At 46.3% G+C, this 24,692-nt stretch overlaps 1 long non-coding RNA gene across 1 annotated transcript in view; it reads right to left on the bottom strand.

Moving 5' to 3' along the window:
• Window positions 1–16,227: 16,227 nt before the first annotated feature.
• Window positions 16,228–24,692, bottom strand: part of LOC128890260 (uncharacterized) — a 146,581-nt gene continuing 138,116 nt past the window's right edge. Inside the window, exons 6-7 of the long non-coding RNA XR_008460596.1 lie at window positions 17,081–17,316; window positions 16,228–16,991 (exon numbers count right to left, since the gene is read on the bottom strand). This is a non-coding gene — a long non-coding RNA (uncharacterized LOC128890260). The remainder of the gene's footprint in view (window positions 16,992–17,080; window positions 17,317–24,692) is intronic.

Genomic DNA, 24,692 nt, shown 5'->3' with positions numbered 1-24,692 from the left:
CGGCTCTAACAAACCAGCAGTTGCGCGATCTTTGCGCCAATTGAAAAGAACGTCGCATCCTGCGACGCGGCGCAGGAGATTCGCCGGGTACGCGCGCGTACACGGCGAACTAATTACAATTACGCTTCTTTCGGAGCGGAACCGTCACGGGGAAAAAAATGAACAGGAGCGTTCTGTCCTCCGCGCTGTGATCTCCGGTGTCTCGTTATTTTTAGTATCGAGATACTGGTCGAAGAGGAAAGACAGGGTCAAAGGGGACATGGAAGCACAGAGGGTTGAGCTGGACGGTCGTCCAGCGAGAAGCAACGCGGAAAGAGTGAAAGAGACAATTGTACAGCTAAGTATACTGTAATTAAACAGTAGGCGAAGGAGCGACCCGCTGATGAGGGGGCAGAGAATTCGAGCCTATTCGAGAGTCCAGCTTGCTCGCAACTATGTACTCCGGTGCGCGAACCGTCACTTGGCTCTCGTGCATGTACGCACACATGTTTAAACGTCCGAACCTCGCATACTCGTACGCACTTCGCACTGCCAAGAGTATTAAAGCTACATACGTCGTTGTCCCAGTAAAAGAGGGGCGTCGCAGCCGAGGGAGGGACACGCTTAAAATGTTATGACGTGGAACTCGTGATTTCATGGAACATTTAATCACTATATTGGTAAATAGCCGAAACAGGGGTTCTCGGGCCTGAGGCCACCATCGATTCAACGGCGATACTCGATTTTATGTCACGGGATAAGCTTCGATTGTTCTAGTGAAATTAAAAACGTTTTGGTAGATTGAAGTAGGTCTGTTACGAGGGTAGGACGAGGTTTGGTTACGAGTAACGAAGGATTCGAAAGTTGCGAAAGTCACAAAGAGATATTTGGAAGAAGTCGGCGAGTAGTTAGTAGTTAGTTCTATCAGGTACTGGAAACAGTTGGTGTGATTTTTTAAGATGCAATTCAAATATGTAGATGAATGTAGATGCATTTGTTTGTATATTAATCTATACATAAGCTTATTCACATACACATTTATAATAAAAAATTCAGTTGATAATATCAAAACTATTATTTAATTTAGTCGAACTTCTTCGGAGAGTACGAATATTTATGAGGTCGACTGTAAGTGTAGAACTAAGTATCAACGTTGATATTTCTGTGTTACTAGTCGTCCAGACGATGCATTTTTTAAAAACGTGGTTCAGTTCTGTTTCTTACCGTAATTCGTATCAGGTCGTCGACAGGTCGAAACGCGTGGGATATCGAGAACCACTGGATGCGGTCTCCTGCGAAGGTGCTTGAGCCAAATAGTTACAGCGTAGAATCCCCGTTTCCCTTTCTCTCCCCGTCTGACGACTGCATCGGCGGAGTAGTTAGAATGGCGGAAAAGCCCAGGGAAAGGGCGAGGGGGTGGGTTCGGGTCTCGCAGCAACGGGGATGTGTACCAATTATACAGACACAACTATTGTGCGGCTCTCATTAAACGACGCCAACAAATTCGATTACTTCTGCTTCCAAATTTTGCCGGCCCGGTAAATGCCAGCATCGGCACCTTCAACCCTCGCGCCGCGGAGGGTGGGCGTACGTCGTAGAGAGCATTCTCCACGGTTCGAACTCGCAGCCGCGTCCTTTGCCAACCTCCCCTAACCGTGAATTTATTTTACGACTAAACTGAAAATTAGTGAGCGTTTGGGTTTGCGGTGTTTAGGTCTTTTGCAACGCCGCGGTTCGAACCGCGGTCGAATCGGCTGCGGGGGAGTCGGAACGCTGGAGTTCCAGGGATGTTTCCGTGCGTATCAAAATTAATTGAGTTCTGGGGAGGGGCGCAATGAACGGTGTCTTATGGAATTGAAACATTTTTACGGGGGGTTTGGTTAGGTATTGAGAGAACGAGTTGCGGGAGAACTCCATTTATCTGAAAGACGGTTATCGGAACGATGAAATTTTCCTGAATGTTCCATTTAGAGAACTTCGACTGCCTGAACTTCAATCTCTTCTCAACTCTGATCTTGAACTGAACTCCAAGCGTCACTCCAATTATATCAACAGTGTTAACACGTCCTTTTTCATGTTCCATTCCTCGATAGTTCCTGAATATCGCAATGTCACAAGGATCGAAGAATGCTACGTTTATTTGTCCCGTGAAGTTTACATGCGTTTTTCGGAGGACTTTTTGAACGTGACTCGACGGAGACACGACTTAAGAGGAAGACTCCCCCGTATCGTTAGGAGAAAACATTTAATTGGCGTTACAACCGTAGCGCAAACGAACTCAGACGCCCAGCGAGGGTGATTTATTATTTAATCTTCTAGACGAGTGATTTTTATCTGGACGTCCGCCACGGTTCCCGGGGTCGAAAAGCTACCCCTGTCCGTTACCGTTTACCGACCTCGGGTCAGTAATGGTTATGCTTGTCATTATCGCCGTGTCGCACGAATCGTCTGGCCGCTCGCAGAGCCCAGCCACGACCAATGGACTGCAGCACTTGAACTCGTTACGTCGTGCGGTGCAATTCCGCGACCGTTTCGGCCCATTCTCGCTTAAACGTTGCGAGAGGGGTTGGAGGTTCGAATTTACCGCTGCATGCGACCGGGAAAAAGTTTCTTCGTCGAAACGCGTCAGAAGAAAAGCGATGTTCGCTGTTTCGCGTCCTGTCCCTTGACCCCAGGATCACTTCCGTCGAGTATCGCTCCGAGGGTTGTTCGAATTCCAATTTTATCGGAGTTCCAGTGTAGCTCTAGTTTGCTCGTGTTCTCTCTATTCTGTCAATTTTCAGATTTTTCGCGCGCCTTCAAGGAATGGAATGGTAAACGACGCGCCATTTTAATTTCACGGCTGCGAAGGGATGAACGTCATTTCGAAAGAAAAAAGTAGAACAATAAACGCGCCAAGTAGGGAAATAAAACGGGTGACATCGATCGTAGACGAAGAGACAGGTCCAAGGGTCTTACGCTCTGCTCGTCGTGAAAAGTTTAATGACTTTTTGTTAATCAACATCCCGTCGGACAGATTTAGAGCAACGACGGTCACTTTGGTCACCCTCCGTCGCCCCTCTTCCTTCTTCATACACCCCTACCATCGACGTTTTCGTTCCAGGCTCGAAATACCAGCGCGACACACGCGCGTACTTCTCATCGTTTTGCGTGGAATCGCGAACACGCCGCGCGAAACAATTTACCAGACGATAAATTTTTATAGAAGGGCGCGCAGGAGACCGGCCAAAGGGGGTGAGGGTGGTCACCGCTGAAACGGAATTGAATCGATATATTTACGTGCCGTTTACCAGAGGGAAAGGGTTGGAGTTAGCGCTCGTGTAATTGCAGGACAACACAGAGAGCGGAGATTAGGGGTGCGACCTAACTGCTGCACCCTGACCGTTGGTTTGACATCCAGCGAAAGGGAATAGCCCGATCCTTTAAGGCTCGACTCTAGAAGAATCGTAAACTGGACCCTACGATGACTTTAACGCTAGGTTTACTCAGATTTCTTATCAGATTTCTATTACTAACATTTATTATTATCATCGCTACTTCTTCAATAAATGAAGTCAATTTACTAGAATTAATTAGGAGGCTTAGATAAAAATGAATTTGGATACATGTACGTACTTTAAAATAAGTACAATAAAATCAAGAATGTAGTAAATCTAGTTAAAAACACCTCAATAATTATCGTTTCAAAATTATTTAATAACGCACCTACGCATTCCTACGATACCTACGAGCTTTGAAAAGTTCTAGACCATCCGGATAATGGCCCTGTACGCGTTCAGAGTTACCACCCTCTCCTCGCCTCGCACGATAACGAAATGTCACGCGATGACGATGACAACACGCGGAAAGAAACGAACGCGACCTGCAGCCCGGCTCCTGAATTTCTCAGGCGCTGATATTTGCGGGTTCGTCAACGACGATTGAACTTTAGACGGCTGTGCCTCGGGGACAGATAAAAGCCGATCCGTTCTATTATCGCGGTGCGCGCTGACTGTCCGCGCGGATTAATACCCGCTCGCGTGCCGACAGAGTAAACGGCGTCCTCGGAATTTATTGTAATTGGTCTTTTGATATAGCGTCGGCCCACTCACGTGCCGGGCATTTCCTCGCCCCACCTCACCACCTTCCAGCCCTCGCTGGCATTTCGTTCGTGTCTCTAACAGCATTTTCTGGAATAACGATAATACTTTATGCGAGGGATGAAAGCTGAAATTGATTAACCCTCGACGCATGGCGTGACGCGGCGAATGGCGGGTCAAATGTGACCCATAGGATACAATAGGAATACAGCAGGAAAGAATACTTGGAAAATTCGGAAGAATGCAAAATTTTGGACCGTTGAAACATCGATGAGGGATAATGGACGACGGTCATTCATCTGATTAAATAGTTTGATCTCGAAAGTGCCCCTTCGGTATTCTTTCGTGAATGTAGAAGAATATACTTTGCAGTCAGCGAACCTAAGTTTGAAAGAGCAAAATTCCGGACTGCCAAGACATCAACGAAGGATAGTGCTAGATTCGACTAAATAGTAGTTGGGTCTCGAAAGGGCCTTCTCCCCGAAGCAGGGAAGAGCCCGTCGCCCTCGAGGACTCACATGTATCATCGAAAGGGTTAGGTTTTGCAGATCGAAGAAGCCCGTGAAGTTTCCAGCTCCGTGGTTCGTCCTTCATCGTCAGACGAATGTTCTCTTTCACCCTGAAGAACGCAGGAATCCCGTGGAACATCCTGGCTTGACGAGGCGGTGGGAGGGCGTGGGCAAGGGGGTTGGGAGCGAGGGCGAGGGGGGTGTATCTCGGCAAACGACTCGAACTCGGGAACCCGAGGTCGTTTGGGGAACGTACGGGAGACGAAACGCTGGAAACTCGAAGGAAACGCGGCACCAGAAGGGGGAGGGTAGGACAGTCGAAGCCAGGGGAGCGGAAAGAGGGAAAGGGTAGTTCTGTTGCCGGTTCTGGAGACTTGGCGAGGAGGCCGGCAGCGGCGGGAGGGGAACTGAAGAGGCAATATAGGAGAAAGCTTATTATTGGAGTTCGCTGCACCCGAGAAGAGAACAAAATACAGGCGAGCAGTGATTGCTGTTTCCAATTGAACCCCTCGTGCGCCACGCTCTCCACCTGAATGAACGAGCTAGCGGAAAATAATCAAGCTCCGCCCGGAGCTACTATCTAGTATTCGTGTATCCAACCCAGCCTTAACCTTCCAGGTTCGCTCCCCGAGTCCCGCGTATCGGAGTCGCTGCTGCGCGTTGTCGTTTGCATTGGATATCAGACTGGATCCACCGATCGTCTTCTTCCTCCCCCGTGGGACCTACCGAGCCACTTGGCTTTACAATTTTTCAGCTGCGGATGTCGGGGTTTCTTTTGACCTTGTGGGGGGTGGGGGGTGGCTTTGACTCTAACTTGACGAGCCTGCATCACTTTCTGACGTCCGAGGCAAGCTGATGGTATAGCTTCACCGATGAATGTCAACTCCTCGTGATTTTGATTGCTTTACAGTGATTACTGTACCTATTGCTTCAGTCTTGTTTATTACGTCTATTAATTGTACAATAATACATTCATTAATTCACTAAACTTGTACATTGTTTCATGTGAATCTTTACATTCTTACGTTACCGTGCTTTACATTGTTACGTAACTTCTTACATTACATTCCCGTACGTGTTCATCGAGCAATGTGAATACTGCAGCTACAAGAAATTATAGCTACAACCCCCGAGGGCCTCAAAGATTGGTTACACGTGCGAATGAGCTGAAAAATTAATTTCTAATTTTTCTATTCGAGAATGAACGATTCCGAAGGTTGAAAATGTAAGAATTTCGCGAAATTTCAGCCGGAGGCGTCGAATTTTTGGACGTAAGGACGAAACAAAGACTCACGTGTCTCCCGTCAGCGATGAAACAGACAGGTCTTCCCCTCCAGCCGGTAGAAATCTACGCAGATTCCTACTGATTCCTCCCTTCTAAAGTTTCACCGGGTCCCGTCCTCTCTATCCCTGCCTCCCTCTGTCTCCGTCGCGTTACCAGGATCCACGTGTCGGCTCGGTAGAAACAGAGGGCCAAGTGAAGGGGGTGGCGGAGAGCGAAAGAGAGAAATGAGCGGAGCCGGGTCGGTCGATAGATGGTGCAGGAGGAAAGCACAGGAATATGAAACAATCGCTTCATTGGAAAGTCAAGAATCTCTTGAGCCCGTCGGCGTTTGACTTGCCATTAGGAGCGTCAGTTTTAATTGTGCCTGCACTCTCGTCCTCATCGTCGTCGACGTCGTCGTCGTCTATATCTTGCAGTCTGCAGTCTCAGGTGAAGTGTATCGCCTACCCCCCGTATATGCCTCACCGTGTCTACCCACCTACCCCGTGCCCTTTAGCGATGTCTCATTAGTTGCAGCACTGCAACGGATGAGTACATCCTACTGCCACCCAACTACGACCGCTCACGGTACCGTCCCTCCCTTCTTCGTGTAACCCCATGCGCCAGCTAGGAGACCCGCTCCTACCCCCGTCACTCGACTGCCACTTCCTTATCCCTGGCCACTTACTCTTTGCCAACAACGAGGGACGTTGGCCTATACAGTTTGATTCGTTACGAAACGCGCGAACAACTTGCTCTTTCACCATCGACGCTTCCTTTTTCGGTACGTTTCGGACGTTCCTCGCGATATCGAATAAACGTCACGTTCGAACACCGGCGGAACGAAGAATATCATTTGACAGGGTACGCTGTCCCCTGAAACGTTGTTAATCGAATACTTCCTCCGTCTTCAATGGAAACCAGCGTGACGAACGCGGAGACAATCGATCACTCGGTTCATTCAAACTTTTAATTCTCGTATCCGTGCTCGGTTTTGAAGTTTAAGTGAAATTGAAGGGAAAAAATCGCTTACAGTCAGCCCTAAAAATATTCGTATCCTCTACGTCTCTTAAAGAAGCTTGCCTAAATGCAATAATAGATTTGATGTTCTCAAATAAATGTTTCATTATAATGGAAGCACATGGGAGTACATGGATGAACTTTACACTTTGCTGTAGACGTTTGAAACACAGTGTACAAATAAGAGCAAGGACTTCGCATTAACCCTCAGATATAAGATAAATTGTATCATGTATAAATGGAACGCCATATAATTCTCATTATTAGAGAGATTCATACAGGCTTAAATAAAACAGAAACAATGAAAAAATTGTCCAGAAACACCAAATCTATCATTTCCATCAATAAACATAGAGGGTACGAATATTTATGGGACTGGCTGTAAATTGTGTCTGATTCACCGTGGATATTGGAAAACCTTTAATAAGCATCCTGACGATAATTTCCAAATATCTCCACCACCACCCCCCCCGCCGCCGCCGCCGCCGCACCAAGGATCGATAGAAACGAAAAGCAAGCTGGAACTGTTCGAGAGAGGGATCAATCTCGAGGAACCAAATGCACACGTCTACGTAGAAATTCACCATAACGCAAACCGCAAGAGGCGAACAGTGTTTGCTTCCTGATGACGCAAACAATTCCCCGCGATTCCGCCTAGAATTTCTTCTTTCATCGGCTCCGTTTACCTCGAGATTTGCTCCTCATTAGCTTGGCGCTCCCGCGGATATAAGGCGCCGGTTCAGAGAGACCCGAAGGCGGCCTAGAGTTTCGGGTTCCCTTGTTTTTTTTTTTTTTTTCTCCGCCGAATTTTCTTTTTCCTCCGCGAGGAACAATCCGCGCGGCGTTTGCCCGCGAAAACCAGGACGAAGGACCAAAACGAGAAAACGTGGCCCTGGAAGGCAGAGAAAAAGGGGCCTTCGTTCATTTAGCGGAAGGCTAATGGTTCAGCCCCGGGAAGATTATTATACGGAAGTACAAAAGCGATACCTTTGCAATTAAGGGAATAGCCGTAAACCTCGGCGGCCAGGATGTACGTGTGCCACGAGCGCGCGTGTGCCTTCCAGAGTCCCGCTTTGTTTGCACAGCGCGATGAGCTAAAAGACTATGGCCTCTTCTTTCCTCGGAGCTCCACTGGACTACTGTCTCTCTGTCCGTGCAAGTTTGATGCGCCTCTAATTCTGAAGGAATGAGTAATCGCGCGCTGGTCAGCACGAACAGAGTGGACGTCTCCTACCCTTTTGCTGACGCGGATTGGGTCAACGCGAAACACGCCAACAGACTTTGCGGGTGACGTGCTTCGGACAGATTCGGACTTGAAGGGACGCGCTTCGTACAGGGATATAACCGTTTCGATAAATTCGGGTTAACCCTTTAGCCTGAGCAGCAGCGAACTGGAGCTCGAGCTGCAGAGCAGGAAGAGAAAAAATAACCCTTCGGTCTACACTACCGCTCAAAAGTATCCGCACATTTTTATTCTATAAAATTTAGTTTAACTTTGTACGAAATGTATTTAGAACGCTTATATCAATTGTGATTATTATTGTAACCTTTTTTGAGATATCACAGCATAATAGAATTAATTTTTATGGACAAATTATACAATGTTTACGCTTCTGTATCTTAAGCGTCCGCCTTGGAGAGGTCCAATTGAGATCGACGAGTTCCAAGAAAAGTACAGCATCGATTTTGCAAAGCGGAAACGTCTATTTTACCTAAGAAATAATTCTTCTTGGTTCAAAGACATCAGAAGTCAATTTCCAACTGGGTGAAGCGTCTGAAGCCCAATTTGGACGAGGCACGTTTCCTTTCGCGATGCCTCGAGCCAGCCTGTTCAAAGAGTCATGCGAGAAAGCATGCTCTGTCTAAATTGCGCTTAAGGCGGAATCCGCTAGAGTAGCCCAACTGAAGAGTCCAGCAGCGTGGAGCAAACAACGCAAGAATCTTCCCTCTCCGAAGAAGCTACACATTCGGTACACAATTTCGGAAATATTCTCGCGTGGACACATGTTGCTCTTCTAGCGCGCGTCTACCTATATCTCGTTATATTTTTGCATACGTCTCGGATCGGTAAGATTCCGTTTTCATCGACCGCGCGCGTTCCCCGACGAACGAAGAAAGAACGCGACCGCCTCGGACCGGACTAACATCGGCGCAAGAACATTCCAAGTATTTCCTGTCCCCTTTGTCAGACGACAGCGTATATCTCGACGTATCAGTCCAAGTGTGCTTCTACTTAACAAGCTTTCGCGTATTGTGAGGAACATGCTTAAAAGGAAACCAAAAATGAGGACAAGTAGACCAGCGGCGGGTGGGTGGTAGGGGAGGAAGGGGAGGGTGGTGGGCTCCGTAACGACGAGAGAGGTGCGAGAATCAGCGGGATCACGGTGACACCTCGGGCACCCTCTCGTATCACGCTCTTTTTCACCCCGAGTGTCGTACAAACAATAACAAACAGTACTAATGAGGCTCTTCAATAGCGAGGAAGCAGCGGCGAACTGTGCGCGACACTCGGATGCGCGCGACAAAGCTTCCGGAATGATTACGCGCCGTTGTTCGACACTTGACTCCGCGCCGCGTCGATTGTTCGTTTCGCTCCTGAGCGATCGTCGGCCCGCCGCGGGCGGAAAGTATCCTTTGACGTTCGGAGTGCCACTCGAAAGTCTCGAAAATCTGGTTAGAAACTCTGGACGCCCGTACAAACGAGGCGTTATCGATCTTCGCCCGCCCCCGAGACGTTTCTTTCGATGAGGAACACTATCGTCCAACCCTTGCCCGAGCACACCCCTCCGGCCTCGCCGATGGGAGATGTTACAGCTTTTTCTTTCCCTTTCGGTAGAGAATCGTGCTCGGAATCGTACGATACGCGATCGAGGGAATTCGATGGTAGGAGTAATTAAGGAAGGTCAACATCCGTGGTGATTGGTATCGAGTAAAATGGATAATAAGGAGAAAAATAATCAGTTAGCTGTGGCGTCTTCTTTTCAGATAATCGGAATCAGATCGCGAACTGTGTCAAACACATCTGATTGGTCAAGATAGAAGTCGATATTAACCGATATTAACTCCCCGGTCCAAAGATGAAACTTTCCTTACCTCCGGGATGCCCCCCTCGCATTCCTTGCAGTTCCGAGCTAATAGTCGCGTAAACTTTCCGTTGCCACTACGTTTCCTCAGGACCTCGTAAAGTTGAAGAATTGTTCTCGTGTCCGCGACCGGGCCTCGCACTATTTTGACTGGTAAGCATAGCCTCCATGCTCTAATTTCTCGTTTGCGTTCCCTCTAAAAAAAGAATGGCTCCCTTTTATCTCTGGAGTGCACCAACTATCTTTCGCAAGCCTGCAGCGCACGGTACACACTCGACGTCGTGCTCTACAATTCCAGATAGTACAAGATTCCCCGGTTCCTCCTCTCTCGCTCCTCGGCCCGCTTTTCATGCGCTCTTGTTTGCCACGAAAGTCCGCGTCTTTCGAGGGGACCAATTAGTTCCATTTTTCTTACGGAAACTGCATTCCGCTTCTTCGAACCAGTCGGAAACCGTCTTGAAGAGTTTGAAACGTTGCCGTTTTATCCACCCCCCTCCATTCAATTAGAAGTAAATTCTATTGTTTCCGTTCACTTTCAGCCACTGGATACCAACAATCTCTGCATTTTATCTCTCCCTCTATATGTAACCGTAAAAGTGGCTCGTATATATTTACAGTGCAATAACGATTACATAACTATTACATAAGGTCATTGAATTTAAGATTCTCTAAATGAAGGTAACCTTCAAATGTCCGAGGTTCGTACTGTGCAATTTTATTTCAGAAAATATTTCTGCGAGACTCGTAGTTTCGTGGATATCTGAGGTGCTAATTAATATTGCCCCAACCTGTATATATAAGAAAAGTATAAAAGGAGAGCGCAAAATAATTTCACGGTAAGTTTGATTTCGAATTGGACGAGCCAAACTCTGCTTTTCCTTCCGCTCGACTTGTACGTTCCTTTAAAGCTTGTTCCCGTTCGCTTCCCGCCGTCAAATTTCGTGGACAGAGGCAACATTCGTCGGAGGACATTATGCGCAGGAACGCAAAGGATGACCCGAATTCTCGGCTTGCTGCGCTCGCGTTTGAATTTATTTTTTCCCCTCGGAGATATCTCGATTTTTCAAAGTGTGCTTTGTCCGGATTTCCACGGAATCAACGTTGGTTTGCTCGCCCATCCGTGGACAGCGCTTGAAATGGTATGTTTTGAAATATCGAAGCGGATATTCGCGGAAACGTCGCTAAATGGATGTCGAAAACAATGGGAAGGGATAAGGAAACTTTTCGAAAAGGCAACATCGTGCTTTGGTAAGGGAATTCATCATAATTTTTCAGTAAACGTTCGAGAGGTTATTTTTAATAGCAAACATCGCCCCGCGTCGAAAATGAGAAATCTTCTACTCATCATCATTACTCGATAAGGAAGCGGTGCCTTAGGCTTATTATTTATCATTTATATCGTCTTTTGCCCGAAACCAGTTCCCAGTGCCTGCTGCAAACGATCGGGTCTGCGTCCGCGGCAATTTAAAACGATTTATCGCGCGGAGTAACTCCTTATTATGGATCGCTTAATGCGGATAGTCTTAACAATACACAAAAGCAGGGGTTGTATCGGGTGAGCCCCGGCGCGGGTGGGAGTTAATAGAACCTCGTTGTTACGGGGAGGAAATTCGATAATCGCTCGGCATATACTCGGCACGCACACAAACGCTTGCCCCCTCCTTCCGCGTCGATTTCGCGCCGCCTTGGAGAGAACTTTGACTAAACGGCTCCACGCTTCCTTAACCTCCCCATTAATCAATATTATATCGCCCAGAACGTTCCTTTGTTTATTGACTGTCAGCTAATAGGTTTTCGGTGCCTCGACATCGACGAATTCGCCCGCGACGACGCTGACAAAAACCGGGGAACGCTTACGATCCTCCCCCGTGTTCGGGAGGGGAGCGATTAGGTGCTTTCGCCCCGCGTTCAAAGAGCCTCGTTGTGTAAACGGTGTAAACTACTTTGCTGTCGCGGGCGTCGTTGCACCTGCGAGAAAATTACTTCGCCCTTCCTACGCTTTGTTCTGCGCTGATCGAACGCTCGCGGTCACGATAACGATAATAAATTTCAACCCTTCGCGGAACGGAAGAAACGGGAACCCCAAACGTAGACGGGAGCTGAATTAACGCGAACATCGTCACTCGACGTCAGTCATGGGCCCCTTCGAGCAACTTTCGGGATCTTTCTCGCGACTTCTCGGTACCATTCTCCTTATTCTTTCTTTTTCAAAGCTTTTCATTCAATTGACGAGACCTCCAACTATTACCACTTAGTTACGTAGGTTTCAATTGTCTGAAAACAAAATTTTATTCTTATCGAAATGTTTAGAAATATTCATGCGATAAAAGAAGAGACTCGAATCCAACGAGCCTAAGGAGGCGATGTCAAAACCAAGAGAGATGATCCCGTGATCTATAATTATTCACGAACACGGATATCTCGCGAAATTAAAATGCAACCGCCGAACCGCTTTGTGGTGGATGCTGGAAACGTCTGTCGAAAGACGGACACGGAGCACGAATATTGCTAAATTTAGGGCAGCCGCAATTAGGCGCACACTCTTTCGCATTTAATTACGTTCCTCGTGAACCTCGCTGGGTACACGACGGTGTTGTTAAACGTCGCTACGACTTAATAGTGCCGGTCATTTGCGTTCGAGCAGCTGAAAAATGATTCTCGATAGCAGTTTTTTATCACAATCGTAGACACATTAAATTATAAACCTCAAAATTAATTAATCTAAATATTTGAACTTCATAAACATACCAGAATAATGTTAAAATCACTGATAATTTTATCTCAAGTAAAAAATTGATCCTTGACTTCTTCTCAACATCAACTACGTTGCCCCATTTCTGTCAAAGCATCTCTCTTCCCCTGAAATAATCGTTTTCCAGAGAAAGATGAATACCATTTTACTCCCACAGCCCGTTGCGCGTGACGATTTCGTACTTAATTACACCGTAATGCACAATTTGCCGGAGTGGGGTGATAATGAATTGTAAACAGCGTTCGCGTCGACACGTGCCTGGTGTCTTGGTTGCTCAACCCGCGGAGGAAAGAACGCTAGCCGTGGTTTGCGTTGCTGAAACCCCGAGCGACGCTCCTCGTTGCTCGATTTCACCGAGACGTTTCGGTACCACCTCTTTTCGGACGTGTAATTACGTCCCCGAACACACGCCGTGGATATGGAGTGAAAGTTACGCGGGAGTCTACTTTAGGTGTTAGGTGCACCTAATACTGGCTGCGAATATAATTTTTGGCTGGAACAAAAAGATTGAAAGATTAGGCAAAGCCAATCAATGTGATGTTATTGTATTAATAATTCTTCTTAACGAAGAAGTTTGCAGCGAAGAAAAATGTTGCGAAGCATGCAGACGTGAAAGTGTTGACGAAATTATTTATGGATACTCCTGGTAATTAAAAAGGCAGCTGCTTCCACTTCCATGGAAACGCAAAAATCAATTTGCTAAATCCGAGGAGAGACGCCTAGCTCGGCATCGCCTCGAATCCTCAATTACAATCCACGCGACGCCGAAACAATCCCCCGAAGGGTGGTAAACCCGGAAAACGAGTGAACCCGCAAGAAAACCGCCCAAGGGAGAACAACTCTCCGCCGTTGCCGATTCGCCGTCAGTCACCGCGACTTAAACACGAGGAACACCGTTTTAAAAGGGGTTTTAGGAGGAAGACACCCCTCGCAGGTAACGGCCTCGAGGACAGGGTAAGACGACGTGGCGCGAGGGGGCGTCAAGAGAAGGGAGGGGGGGCGGGATGACAACAATTCTTTTCCGCGACGGCGGAGGACCGCGGCCGGGAAATTAGCATCGATAAATTTTCCGTCGCGTCGTTCCGCGTTGTCGTCGGCGACGTCGACGACGACGACGACGCTGGCGACGCCAACGCCGCGCATATAGCGCCGGGAAAGTGACACGATGATGCATAGGCGACTGTTTTAAGAATTATTTATTATTTATTGCCGGCGAAGGAGCAGATTTTTTCGTCGCGTTTGACGCCCTTCGGAAAATGCCGAGAATGGCGTATGTTGTATGCTTTAATTGAATTCCACGGATGGTATCGCTTTATCTCGAATTTTAGATTCCTAATCTTGGACGTTTCTGGTGCAAAGTTGTAATCGTTTAATTCAGTGCGATCTAAATACATTAAATGTCGACAAAATTTAGAATCTAGTGAAAAGAAAAGAAATTTTTCCATCGAGCGTCTAGAATAAAATTCTAAACACCTTCGAACCCTTGAACCCTCGAACCCTCGTTAAAGCTACTGCACCAATTTACCAGCTGGTTCCGCGATGAAAATTGCCGGAAGTTCTCTTTGAGAAAAAAGATAGCCGAGGAAGGCAGATTTTCAATCCGATGTGCCCAGAAGAGTAAGATTCCAGGACAACAAGATTCGTGCTCCAGGAACCGGGGCAGAATTTCGCGGGGGAAGCGCGCGGGCCGGTAGTTAAAAGTTACAAGATGATTCGTTGAGTAATCCCAGACCGTTTCCAGACGGTTGCAAATTGCAATCGTGAACGCCGCGATAATTGTCGCGCCAGTTTGCGTAATGACAATTTTCATCGTGTCGTCACACGCCGCCTCTGGAGGGAGGGGAGGGAGAAATGGTAATAGCCCTATTGCATCTTTCGAGGCACCGTCATTACTACGAATAGACCACTCCGATCTCCGAATATTCTGCCAAACATTCTTACGCTACGCGATACAACAAACCATACAATAAACGTGCTTTTACAGGACGCGCCATTGCAGAGGCCAAGCTAAGCTAATTAACGGGGTAGAAACCCATTTGGTACTTGAGAAGAATATTAAGAATTATGAACGAAAGTGCTAGATGAATTTTACAATTTATAGTTTTATCACACCGTCTATTTACTTATTAATGGAGTAGAGAGGCTTTCGTAACCTCCCCAAAGTCACGAATCTTATTTCAGATTCATTTTCACTATCGCCTCAGCTTCGAGATTAATTCGTTAGATCCTTAATGAAAAGTCATTCATTTCTGAGTGACCGTAAAAATTCGAATATCGTCCACAGACGAATTCCAACGCTTGATTGAATTACGAGAAGGCTGTCTCCTGTTATTCCGATAATCTTTCACGGCGTGCCAACCAACCTGTAGACGAGTTTTTCTTCCAAGTTCCTCCGCTTAAAAATATACCAATAAAATCGAGGTTTTATTACACCTGAAATCCCTTCTCTCTAGCCTCACATTCCCTTCTCTATCGTTCTACTTCCATCTATCCTGCTATTTCTGAAATTATCTCATCGTCACGTATCTTTACCTTTCTGAAATTCCTCTCTATCTTCCTTGTCCAAGCGTTGTTAACGGCGTTCGTTCCGCGATGTCCGTTTTCTTGGCATGTGAGCTTCCTGTTTCGTCGGGCTATGGAAACAAAAAAAAAAAAAAAAAGAAGAGAAAATAGTTCTGAATATGCCACCGTTATTCAACTCCAGAAGAATACATTTGATCGCGCACATTCAACGCGGTAGGTGTAAACAGAGAAAGAAAGCGGTACGTTGTTTAAAAAGAGTACTTTAGCACGAACAAAACCCGACGCTGTGTTTGTCCGCTGGAAACGCGTCCTGGAAGGAGGAAAGAAACCATTTACATGCTACTCGACAGGCAATATTGAGCGCAGACGCCGTTAACTTTAACCGCCCGGCCAAACCATTCTCGCTATCGCAAAAACAATTAATGCTCGTTAAAAGAAATCCTTGATTTACCGTTAAACAGTGGTACCAGGGTCGACAATAACCATTGTCGGCGCGCAATTCGCCTTCAGCGAGGACTTTTTAGCTCCAGCTCTGGAAATCATCATAATAAATAAGTCGCAACGGTTTACAGCTCATAGAGGAGTGACAATTCCCGTACGCTTTGGCCCAGTTACGACTGACCCCTCTTCGGAAGTTCGTTAAACGAACTGGAAGATCTGTTAGGGATCGGAAGAGATACTTGGATGAATTACAGTTACCGGCACTATTTTTGAGGTCGTAACCGGGAGGTGAAGTTGAAACTTTTTTTATGGAACGTGACTGACGTTCGTAATTGTATCAATCTTCGGCAGGAACCGTGAATGGAAGTCTTGGACGAATGCATTAACGCTGGAAGAACCAAACCCGTCAAACTGACGGATTTCAGATTTCCAATTTGATGTTGGAAGAGACATTGACGCGCTGGTTTCTCGTTGGAATTTTACTTTTGTAGCGATTCGTTTGCAACGTTCATCCGTCCATTACGAATTTTTATTTAACCAGTAACAGACAAAAAATTATTTATTTTTCCTACGATCATATTCACCAATAACATTAATAATCATTCGTCGTCAGCTCAAATTTGTGAGCAGGTTTAATCGACGATAACGCGACAGGTTAATCATATGCGAATCTCTCGAGTAATCAATCGCGTGAATTATTTGAAGTTCCATTACATGTCGTACCTCGGGCGTAATTTATGTATGGTCACCGCCACGTTCACGAGTAGCCAATTCTCGAACGAACGATTTTCTAACAGATGGATACAATAGCTACTGTCTGGTTTGCTCGTTTCTAAGATTTAAGTCCGTCGGACTTTTATTTTTGGGGTCAATTAAAGGATTTGTTTTTTCAGCGCCCATTACCACTGTTGAGATACTTTACCAATGTGTACGAGGTAGTTGCTAACGAACCTGGACAAAATACTTGGAATGGTTGAAAGATTGAGACCGCAGTCGCGTATTTATCTCGATAATGGCCATTCCGAACATTTTCGCTCTGTAATTTTTAACTGTAAATTTGAACTCTGTAGACATTTTCACGAGTACAGCAGCCGATGTGTCAACGAATCCTAGAAGCTTTCGAGCAACAAGGGTGGATCGGAGTAACAACAGACGAGATCCTCCGCAATGTTGCGCAGGGGGGAAAACTCTTCAGACCCCATAGATCAATGGGTTCGTAATTATTGTAAGTTCATTAGAGCCAGCAGGTTCCCACCTCCTGTTTCTTCCTGGCCGACGGTTCTCCATCTTCCCCCACCTTCGGAAGAAGTCTCCGTGGCCCGAAAACCCCTGTTGGCGGACCTGAAATTGCGACATTCCGCGCGAAACGCCGAAACTATTTGACTCTGTAATTTGTGATTGTAGTTTATTGCGCGGATAGACTAACGGACCGTCGTTGCAACGCTGTTGCTCAACTCCCCGCAACGATTCCTTGCAATTTCGGGCTTGGAATTCCTACGGAAGCCTGGGACACGCGCGGGCGTTATGGATTGCAGCTCTTTGAAACTTCTATTGGTCCTGAAAGAGTGAGCTTCGTCGAAGCATAGCTGAAATACGTTGCCTGAAAATATTTTCCACGTAGCCTCCCATCTTTCTTACGGAAGCCGCAGTTTCTGGATACGATGACCTGGAAACGCAAAGTATATTTCAAGGAGACAAAAGAACTTTTAATTCTAATTTATTTTAACACGTTCGCGACCGGTGACGTGAATTCACGTCGCTTCAAATTCTATTCCTGATTATGAAAAAATTACGAAAACCTTTTTATCTTACACGCTAGTTATTTACAACATTGATATTTGTGTTAATATAAAAATATTAAATATTTCTCTGATCATTTAGTATCTGTATTCCTCGCGTGTTTAAGTACACGATTCCGTATGTGCAGCAGCAAACTGTTGCGTTTGTTTATAAATTTTCATTAATCAAGTTCTTTATTAGCTACATAAATTGTTAATGGTTTCATTTCTACATGGAAATTCACTAAACTGAATTTATTTTGCTTCACTTCCTTTAATTCCATACGTCTTCCCTTACTTCTATTCAGAATTTATATACCTTAATCCGATTTTGCGCAATTACGCTAACGAGAGTGACGAGTAACAACGAATCGAGATGAAGAACGATAGAGGAGAACAGGATAGAAACAGAGCGAAGCCAAATTAAAAGTGATTTCACTTCACTCGAGTCTGTCCTCTTCGATCGCGCTTTATTTCGTTTTATGCATGTAAAATAATCTACTTCGCTTACGTAAAATAATATGGAAGGATTTTCAGCACTTAGAAGTGATAATCTTCATCCCGTGTAACAGACACGTTAATTAACTGCAGTATTCATGAATTCATTTCCCATTTATCAGACTATCGCGACATTGAATTTTATAATTCGGTACACAATATTTAACCAGCAGAGCAAGGCAGTTAACGATGCATACACGAAAGTGATTAACTTGCATGTAAAAATCGAAGTAATAATTAAGCTGTTTGGATTGTGTACTCTCTCACATTTTCAGGTTTCGAAGATCACCTCAATCACAAGCTCGAAACGTACATTAATACCCTTCGTTTTTTCCTCCAGTTTTTGACAGCTTCCAAGCATTTTCCTCGAGTCGACGAAACGTAAACATCGACGTGATCGCCGATCGCGGAATTTTAACATCGAAATATAAGCATCGAGCAAGGAATTACCGCGGCCCAGAAACGAAGGAAACGATTGCAGCCCGGTGCAATTCCTATTGCATTTCTATTTCGCTCAGAAGCGAATTAAAGAGACCGTAGTTGTCCGCGTAATTCTTGTTACAAAAGCGTCCACGCAGCGGGCATTATGCCTAGTCCTCAGCCCGCTCGTAATTCCGACGCAGGTTTTTCCGTCGCGGTAATCTTCGTAACGATGCCGGGAGTGCTGTAATACGGTGAATTACTGGATCAATGCGCTTTAAGAGGACCGTCTCGCCTTTCGAAGACAATGCCACCACCCCAAGGGGTGGGCGAGAGGGTGTATGGAATAATCTTGGGAAAATTTCAATCAGCGAAATGCGTCACACATTCGCGTCACCCCCTGCGCCCTCGAGATCGTAAATAAGCTGAGTTATGCCGCGAGACGTACAGATTTAAAGGCATCGAGTGAAATTACGCGCGGGCTTCCGATTGGTCGGCGCCCTCGTGTTTTTCGGGGGTCGGCGAAGGCTGAACTGAAGAAACAGCAGCGCGAGACAGCTTTTCATGGATCTAAGATCTGGGTGGGAAGTGGAAGCTTGCGTTCTTCGAATCGTCGAACAGTCTGTGCGTACAGAAGGTCGAAGAACGTACTCAGGAAAGGGGTAGTTATTTAAATTGGGTCGTTTTTAAGTTTTCTTTAACTCCTGGTTTGGTTTGTTTGCTTCGATAGCTGTTAAAGATGCACTCTAAGAATATTCCTCATAATTTACCTTAACACATTTCCCTTTAACCCCTTAATTCTGAGAGTTAAGTGCAAAAGAAAATGAAATGCTTGGAGTTCAATGAAATTACAAAGATAGGCTCACGATAAACGTTTGATTGTTTAGTTTCCTGTGAGCAAAATTTAGTTACGGTAGAAATTTTGAAGAGTATTAGTCATTGAAGGTGTTAGCGTAGGTCGGTGGTGGTCAGTTCCGACGACGTCCTACATTTCGATGAGAATCCGTCTTCGGGCTCGATACTTGGCGGTCCCCAAGCAGGTAGGCGCCAGTAAAGTTGCTGAATCCCAGAGGACCGACAGAAAGGAACCTCTGGAACGAGTTCGCGACGCGTTGGAAGCGGAATGGAGCGACGTAGCCAAACGCTGGCCGACAGGGTGGGACAGAGAAGGAGCTCGAGCACGGAGGAACGGGGAGGGACAGAGGCCGCACCCTTCTCGCGTGGGTCGCCGGATGTGACAGTCGCTCTCTTTAATTACTCACACGCATACGCGATGAATGGCCGCGTAAGAAACCGGCCAAGTGCGTCGCATACATTCTCACCCACACCCGCGCCACGGGCGCATTATGTTTTGCGCGTCTGCCCTCCCACAGGGCCACGCAATCACGTGGAGTCCTGCGGCTCCGATAAAAGGACGAAAAAGATCGCGAGTCCGCGAGCGGATCGAAGATCCGTCGGTCGAACGTCGCGCTTACCACTCGAGATCCTCGCTCAATGGGCCCCCACGAATCTGAATCACAACGGTATGAATACTCGCAGCCATTCATGCGAATCGCTTAATGCTGGTTTGCAGAATGGAATACTGATCGTCCGGACTCGCCATTGTGTGGATGGCTTCGCTTATTCTTCGATACATTTTGGTGGAAGAGAGAACAATTTGTACCTCGGCTCGTGGCTATCAGACTTTGTCACGGTATACTTTACGTAGCTCGTGATCGTTTGTATGAGCTCGGTGTTGCCATGGAATCTTTTTTAATCGTTTCTTCGTGGACTAAAACATGAAGTGTTTAAATAAACCCCAATCTGTACCGCTTAGATCCTCATTTGCTAAGGTAGTAGATATCAAGATCTGGGATTACGCAGTCGACAGACACGCCATAGGAGGCTGAAACTTTACAATAACGGATGTTTTACTACCGGCGCTATAGCCATTAACGGGTAATTAGAAACAGATGCCGAGCGAATCTTTTAACATAAAGCATAACCTTAATTCATAAAGCGCGATTACTCAGCGGCCGAGACGGCTGGAGGAGGCCGTACATCAGTGACACCTTCGAAACAAAAGTTTTAATTATTTATTAGCCGGGACACGCGTTGAATGCGGCATTTCACGGCCCAACCCCGTGGCGCTTCGTGCTTTATGTAGCTGGCCCCTTTCGCTACTTCCTTCGAATTGGGGGAATTTATCAAGGCGAGAGCATAATTCTAAGGTAATGGAGGATATCCGTTATTTTTATGCCCTTGATTCGTAATTCATCATTTTGTTTCTGCTGCGATAGCAACTTCCACGCGATAGAAATCACTTCGAGAATCATTTTAAGAGTAGCAGACACCCTGAAGTGGTAGTGGTTGTATGCTGTCAAGAGTAACACTTGAATAAACTCGTGTTGGGTGATTTGGAAATAGTCGAACTGCTGGACCTTCATATTTTACAAATAAGTTTTCTCCACAATTCAAAGAGCTTTTTCAACTGCTAAACGTAGAGCATCCTAGCCACAGGGCCTGTAAAATCGGTTCGATCGAACTGATCGCAGCATCTGCCGTAGCTCACGAGCGTGTAATAATTATCCACCCCCGCGAGAACGCCACGGCAGAAGTCTTAATTCAGTAATTAACCTAATGGAATGTATATAACAATTAGCCGGTCCACACAGTTCCGTTTCGCTACTCCGAAAGGGGGTGCGAATGGTTCCTCTTCTTCGCCCTTGCTACCCGCTCCCCGGCGTTCCATGCAAAGTGGAAACTTACCCCGCTGGAAAAGGAAAGCAACCACGATCCCGCGGGGTGGGGGTTCGGCTGTATCTCGTAATTACTAGCTGATAATTTATGTTTATGCGTCCGTAGGAGCCCCGGAGCTTACTTACCCCTTTTCCCGTACCCGAATGGGGTGCTCCGCAGAGTGTATTACTGCACATTCTTACGTACATGCAAGGGTTCGCCAGGGTTGAGGGTTTTTCAGTCGGGATACCAGTGGCGAAGGAGCCCCCCTATTCGTATTATACATCCTTAAAGTCCCTCAAGCCATTACGAGCCGTAGCCAAAATTTACAACCGTTTTCACACGTTACTGGAAGTTAATAGTCTCTACGGGAAAAGCGTGACCTGCCGCGCCGTCACTGCTGATACAATCCCAAAAATATATCCCGACTTCCTAATTGCATTATACGTAATACTCGAGTTTAAACGGCGATGGTACCTCCCCCGGTAAATTAACGCTGATAATTGAACCCATTTTAAACGCGTTTTCGCGTTGTTTCCTGATCTGGATGCGACGAAATCGATGGATAAAAATGAAGGTAAAAAAATTTGGGCTAATGGCAGAGATTAAGAGTGTCGCGAGGAGAATAACGGACAGAGTTCTCGAAGAGTTGCTCCGGTACTTTTAGAATTAAAGGTGGCCGCACACTCCAAGCCAGACCGCATTTCTTGCTATCCTTGCCATCCCTTGACCGCAGCGGTGGCAAGAGGGTTGTATACAGAAATGTGGCGGTGGCGAACATCTTGTGTTCACCGCAGGTATGGAATATTATGACAGTATAATCTCGTTACATTAACGAAGGACTAATTGAGAAATGAAAAAGGGAAACGATTTGGATCTAGAAAATTCCTCTTTCGTAATATCTTGCTCGTCGAAATAATTACGAGACGATACACGAAATAGATAGAAAGGATAACATTGGGTAACTGTCTGGTACATTTTGGTAAGAATGAAAAGGAAATGTAGACAATGTATTATTTCCTCGCAGAGTGCGTACATACTTTCTTCGCCTAAACTTCACTTCGTTTCTTCAGAAAATATACGAAAATTCTAGATGACCCAATAGCACGCGAAATTTAACGAGCAGTCCACGATTCGACCCGTTATATCGTCCGGAACTAATTGCGATCGTCAATTAGAGCGCACCAGCCGAAACGGCTGGGAGATATTAATTATCGATTGCCAGCGAGACTATGTCAGGTAGCTAAGTACTTCCCGGTGGTCCTCTTGTCGAGGACTCCGTAAAGGGAGACGAGAGAAAGGCGCAAGGACGAACCGCAGATAATTAGCTTTCAATTTCGACTCTTTGTCTGACCAACACCCGTACCTGAACGCGAGACCGCAGGTAGATTACACCTGTGCCTGTCGACTCCGTTATCGGAAAGGGAAACTTCCGGCCCCTGAAAATTTGTCGATTGTGTCCTGCGACTATGTTTGCTCTGTCGGCTTATTGCACTCATTTCCTGCTCGAGCAACGACTCAGTTCCCTTATCGTGTGTTTACACGTGTTGCAAGTGGTAGACGAAGGAGTTGGCAAATAGGTTCTTGATCTTCGGATCCTTTGCTGACTCGATATCTCGCACGGTAAATTTGAACGTGGAAACACATTGGACGGAGTCTCAAGGCAATAAAACGTTTGTTTCGCTGGGGGAGACTTGCCATGATTGGATGTTTCCTTAGATTGTCGTGTAACGGATAGCTAAGGCTTGTTGTCCAAGTAAGTTGCCTTGAATGAATCTTCGTGCAGAAATGATAAAAAGTTATGACTATACCAAGTGCTTCTACACTTAAATTGAAGATTTTTCAAAAAGTGGAGTTAATCGATTCGTGCAGTGAAAGGCTCGTTTAAGTGCCACCACGTGGAATCATCGTCTTACGAGAGCCCAAAATCCTGAAGCCTCTTCTGAAGAAGCCTCTTCCTTTGGGTTCTTCCCTAACAGTGGTGGCCCACTTTCGCTTCCTATCGGTAGCGAGCAGAGTCCTCCGAGTCCTCCGACCCAAAATTGGCCTAATCACCGAAAGATCATGGGTACCAGGCCCCCCGACGTCGAGACGTTCCGAATTCGCACGGAACGAAAGGAAGACGCCTCAAAGTGAGTTGCCTCGTCCACTTATGCACGCGGCTCCGCTCGAGTGACTCTCCGAACGGAATTTCACAGACATCTGCGCGGCTCCCCTTCGGTTTCTCTGCGGCTCCGTGCATCCGCACTGGCAATACGGTGTGCATGTAACGCGCAGGAGGAACATTCGGCCCCGACGACTTAAAGGTGTCGCGTCAAGGGTGAACGAGCACGACATAAGGAGCAGAGTGGACGCTCCACGTGAAGTGGAATACGTTGACTTCTGGTGCGGAACCTTCTTTAGACTCGGACGACGTTCGAACGGCTGAGAAGCAAAGACACGACGAAATAGTCCCCCTTCGCTCGAGTAATCCGTTCGATAACTCGTGTACATTTACTTTTTTCCCTGTAACGACGACAAATTCGACCCTGGGAGCCTCGGTGCCTGGGTAACAATGAAATACGCTCTTCGTGATCGATTTATCAAGTGACTCGATTCAAGTCCATATATAGATGACAGTGCCTGCTACTGCAACAAATTTATCGTGTATTCGCTTCACTTGCAGAGAATCTATCGATTCTCGTAATTGGTGATTCCATTATTTATTTTTGGATGCAAGAAGCAGATCGAATGTAACGTCGAAAAACATTTGGTCCTGGAGATCCAACCTTCGTCTACCCCTGGTCTATCATACTTCACCCGGATCCACCTAATTTGTCTCATCTACCCGGTACACCACCCAATCTTGATCTACCGTGTCAAACCCAGCATCGTACCTAATTAATCTATACGACACTTAACTCGCGTTCCTAACCGAATTCGAGCTAACACCTACTACGAGCCAAATTACCCACGCCTGCGTCTAATCATCTGAGCTGATGGGAAAAAGCGAATGGAGAGTGTGAAGTTTGCGCAAACCAAAAAATTAATCGTACCGTTTGTTTAAATGATACGCGATTGTTTATACAGAAGTATAAACAATCAAGATACAGAAAGTATCCTGCATCGAGTGGAAGGAATAAATCTGTAGCAAAATTCCTGAAAAACTATCAAATTCCCATCTTTCCAAAAAAAATGCGTCCACCAAGGTAATTTAATTTTACGATAACCATAGTTCGAATAAAAGCTATTTCGCATCCAACGAAATCCATGGGCGTGCAAGTCCGACGTCACGAATTGCGGTCGCAGAAATGCGGTTGTCGAATCGTTACCAGGCGGCAAAAACGCAACGAACGCAATTAATTATAACGCGATATCTAAACGTGGAGAGCGCGTCGGGGCGATAGTCCGGCAAGCTAATTCCCTGACGAGTGGTGTGCGTCGGTATAACCATTAATTTCCAATTAAGAGGTAGTAAAATTTCAATAATGATCGTTAAGAAGCAGACGTTACGAGGCGCGCTCATCCGGCTGCGTTCTGCCAAAGGGGTTGGAGTGAAAGGAGGCAGCTCGAGGATGAACGAAGAAGGGGCCCCAACTGACCGTCAGGTGCGCCAGATGCAGACTTCGCCCCTCTACCTTCGATACTA

Source organism: Hylaeus anthracinus, unplaced genomic scaffold (assembly GCF_026225885.1).
Source record: "Hylaeus anthracinus isolate JK02 unplaced genomic scaffold, UHH_iyHylAnth1.0_haploid 12000, whole genome shotgun sequence".
NCBI classification, from domain to species: Eukaryota; Metazoa; Arthropoda; class Insecta; order Hymenoptera; family Colletidae; genus Hylaeus; species Hylaeus anthracinus.
The sequence above is the reverse complement of the archived record's forward strand: the minus strand, read 5'-3'. Positions and strand labels throughout refer to the sequence as shown.